Source organism: Echinops telfairi, unplaced genomic scaffold (genome assembly GCF_000313985.2).
Source record: "Echinops telfairi isolate 266 unplaced genomic scaffold, ASM31398v2 ScPeMD7_7475;HRSCAF=8513, whole genome shotgun sequence".
Taxonomy (NCBI): domain Eukaryota; kingdom Metazoa; phylum Chordata; class Mammalia; order Afrosoricida; family Tenrecidae; genus Echinops; species Echinops telfairi.
The window spans coordinates 19272382-19276672 of NW_022111379.1; positions in this window are offsets into that span (position 1 = coordinate 19272382).

Genomic DNA, 4291 nt, shown 5'->3' on the forward strand with positions numbered 1-4291 from the left:
GGCGCTAATATCAAGGCGTTCAAGCAGGAAGAAAATATTTTCAAACCGATCATGGTTGCAATTGTACACTATGGCTGAAAGTGATTGAACTATGAAGTGATATGATGCCTGGAGTAGCTCCCAATAAAATGGTTTTGAAAAAGAAAAAAACCATGAGGATTGAAACAAGAGACAGGCAAAGTCCAATAAATATTAATTTATTAACACAGCTCAGTTCCTTTTCAGCAGTTTTTTTTTTCCTTTTCAGCAGTTTTTAAGGGACAAAGCACTGCTTTTATTTTGTCATATATTCTGTACAATTTATTTGCAGAGATGATTCTTAAGCATATATATTACTTTATTACTTTTAATTTTGGCTACAAAGGGGTTTTATAGTTGCTGTGTAATATAATTTAGTCTGTATTTGAGAATCTCTTTTAAAAATGGTTATGATAAAAAACCAGAGATATAAAAAATAGCAAAACCAACTTTTATAATACAACTGTGTATTTGCATTGTTAATTCCGTCCCGAGTAGTCTTTCCAGTAAATTAATTACAGCTAAGAATCAGAAGGGACCATAGAACCAAGACTGCAGAGGAGACGCAGACAGCTGTTCTTTCAAAATGGATTGCTGATTTTGATTTTTAAGCATTCGGCAAATGATCTTGTAGCATAGCCGCAAGAATATTAATCATATATTATTGGTGGATTGTGAGTTTTTGTGTACTGAAGAAGACAAGCGTGATGTAATAATGTATTCGACTGGTTTTCAGGCTATTTTGAAGGCAGGTTAGGAGCTGAAATTTTATTGTGACAAGCATTTGAAAATGAAAAACTTAATAATTATAGAGACAAAAAGCTTTGCATTCACATTTTAATAGTGATGTTCCTCAAGCATGCGGATGATTCTCTACTTCTCAGCCCTCATCCTTTCCTTTTTCAAAATTATCCATATTTTCTGCAATGAGTATGTTTTACATCTATAATGGAATAAAATAAAATTTATTTCAAAATATGAATGGCAGTTGGAGAATCCTTCAGGTCAGGTCATTGGGCAATTGTTTTTATGACTAAAGTGAATGGAAAGTAACCCAAAGCTTTCAAATGAACAATATATTGTGATTCTCATTATAAAGAGAAGAGTGAGGCGCAGTGAGGCTGAGTTTGGCTAAGATCACTTAACTAGGAAGCAGTCTAGTCTTTGCCCTGCTGGTGGGGAGGTGGCTTGGGGAGAAAATGGGGACTTTTTCACTCTGTCATGCAGTCTTTAACCTGCCTATTGGTTCTGATGTGGGTGATTGAAAGCATACATGGAGGCACTTTATTTATGTTCATTTTGATAAGTTTGCATGTAATTAAAGAAGCTCTTGGAGCATAGGAATTTGATTCACTTGTGCAGAAGATCTTTTGTTTTAATGATTTAAGATCACAATTCATGAACTGCCAATGAATACATTTCCAAACAAATTTGGTAAAATTAAAATATCACTTACTTATGTCAGTGTGCTTATACAGTTTCTGTCATCAAGAAAATGAGCCTGGGTAGTCCTGTTCGGTTAGACTGCTAACTGTTAGGCTGCTGGTTCAAGTTCATCAGCCTCCCCGTGGGTGGGAGAAAGATGAAGCCGTATGCATTCCAAAAGATTGAGTCTCAGAATCCCAACATGCTGCTGATGTTAGGTGGCACTAGTCAGTTCCAACCCATGGCGACCTTATGCACAACAGAACAACACACTGCACAGTCTTGCACCATCCTCACAATCATTCTTCCCATGCCGGAGCCCATTGCTGCAACCACTATGTCAATCCATCTCGTTGGTCTTCCTCTTTCTCGCTATCCCTCCACGTTATCAAACATGATGTCCTTCTTCAGGGACTGGTGACGTGTCCAAAGTATGTAAGACAAAGTCTTACCACCCTTGCCTGTAAGGAACACTCTGGTCATACTTCTTCTGAGACAGATTTATTTGTCAGTTTAGCAGTCCATGGTATTTTCAATATTCTTCACTAATACCATAATTCAAATGCATCAGTTTTTCTTCAGCCTTCCTTATTGAATGTCCACCTTTCACACGCATATGAGGCAATGGAAAACACCATGGGTTGGGTCAGGCATACCTTAGTCCTCAAAGTAACATCTTTGCTTTTCAATACTCTAAAGAAGCATTGGGTAGCTGATTTACCTAATGCAACATGTCTTTTCATCTCTTGACTGTTGCTTCCACAAGCATTGATTGTGGGTCCAAGCAAGACAAAATCCTTTTCAACTTCAACCTTTTGTCCATTTATCGTCATGTTTCCTATCGGTGCCGTCATAAGGATTTTGGTCTTCTTGACATTGAGTTGTAATCCACACTGAAGGCTGCAGTCCTTGATCTTCATCAGCAAGTGCTTCAAGTCCTCCTCACTTTCAGCAAGCAAGGTTGTGCCATCTGCATACCTCAGGTTGTTAATTAGGCTTTCTCCTATCCTGATGCCACGTTCTTCTTCATACAAGCCAATTTCTCTGATGATTTTCTCAGCATACAGACAAAACACATGTGGTGAGAGGATTCAACCCCGATGCACACCTTCCCTGATTTTATTTTATTTTAAAATTATTTTATTGGGTACTCATGATAATCCATACACCAATTGTATCAAGCGTATTTGTACATATGTTGTCATCATAATTGCCATCTAAACATTTACTTTCTATTTGAGCCCTTGGTATCAGCTCCTCTTTTTTTCCCTCCGTCCCACCCTTCCACCCTTGTGAGCCCTTGATAAATTGTAAATTAATATTATTGTTTTCATATGTACACTGACTGCTGTCTTCCTTCACCCATGTTTCTGCGTTCATCCCTCAGGGGACAGGGATTCCTTCCCTCTACCCTCTACTCTCTACCCTCCTGATATCGATACTCCCAATTCTGTTCCTGAGGGGTTTATCTGGTCTGGATGCCATGTGTCATGAACTCTTATCTGTACCAGTGTAAGTACTCTGGCATAACCAGAACTGAAAGGTAGGATTGGGGTCATGCTAGTAAGGGATGAGGAAGCCTCAAAGAACTGGAAGAATGCTGTATGTCTCGTCTGTGCTATACTGCACCCTAGTTGACTCATCCCTTCCCTGTGGTCCTTCTGCGAGAGGATGTCCTACTGCCTACAGATGGGTTTTTGGGTCTCTGCTCTGACCCCCCTTGTTCTGAACAATATGTTTTGTTGTTGTTGTTGTTTTGGGTCTTCTGGTGCCTATTACCTGATGCTGCTGGCACCTCATGATCGCACAGGCTGGTGTGCTTCTTCCATGTGCGCTTGTTGTTTCTCTGCTAGAAGGATGCTTGTTTAACTTCAGGCCGTTAGAACCAACCAAACAAAACGCATTGCCATCAAGTGGATTCCTACTCATAGCAACCCTCAAGGACAGGGTAGGACTGTCTCTGTGGGTTTCCATGATTGTAACTCTCTACACGGGAGTAGAAAGCCCCATTTTTCTCCCCAAGAGCACCTAGTGCTTTTGAACTGCTGACCTTTCGGATCACAGACCTGGGCATCACTAGTACACTACCAGGGCTCCTCCTTCCCTGATTTTAAACCACAAAATATTCCCTTATTCTTTCCTACAACTGCCTTCTGAGCCATGTACAAGTTCCTCATGAGCACAATGAAGTGTTCTGGATTTCCGTTCTTCCCAAGATTATCCACAGTTATTATGATCCACACAGTCAAATACTTTGGCATAGTCCATAAAACACAAGGAAACGTCTTTCTGGTATTCTCTGCTTTGAGCCAAGAGACATCTGACATCAGCAATGATATCCCTAGTTCCAGGTCGTCCCCCCGCCTTTTTTTAAATTAAAAGATCATTTTATTGGGGTGCTTACAACTCATAACAATCCATACATCAATTGTATCAAGCATATTTGTACATATGTTGCCATCATTCTTTTCTAGACATTTACTTTCTATTGAGCCCTTGGTATCAGCTCCTCTTACCCCTCCCCTTCATGACTCCTTGATAAATTATAAATGATTGTTACTTTCATATCTCACACCAACCAGTCTCCCTTCCCCTATGGTTTCTGTTGTTCATCCCCGTGTGTGTGTGTGTGTGTGTGTGTGTGTTATGTGTCAATCATTCCGATCCCAAGTCCCCTTTTGAATCTAGTCTGAACCACTGGCAGTTCCCTGTTAACGTATTGCTGCAATCATTGTTGGATGATCTTCAGCAACATTTTGCTTGCAGAATCCCTACATAGTGTGGATCTAAGTTGGAAGAAACTCAGTAGGAGTGGGTTGTTGTTTGGGTTTATCACCAAGAATGTCCT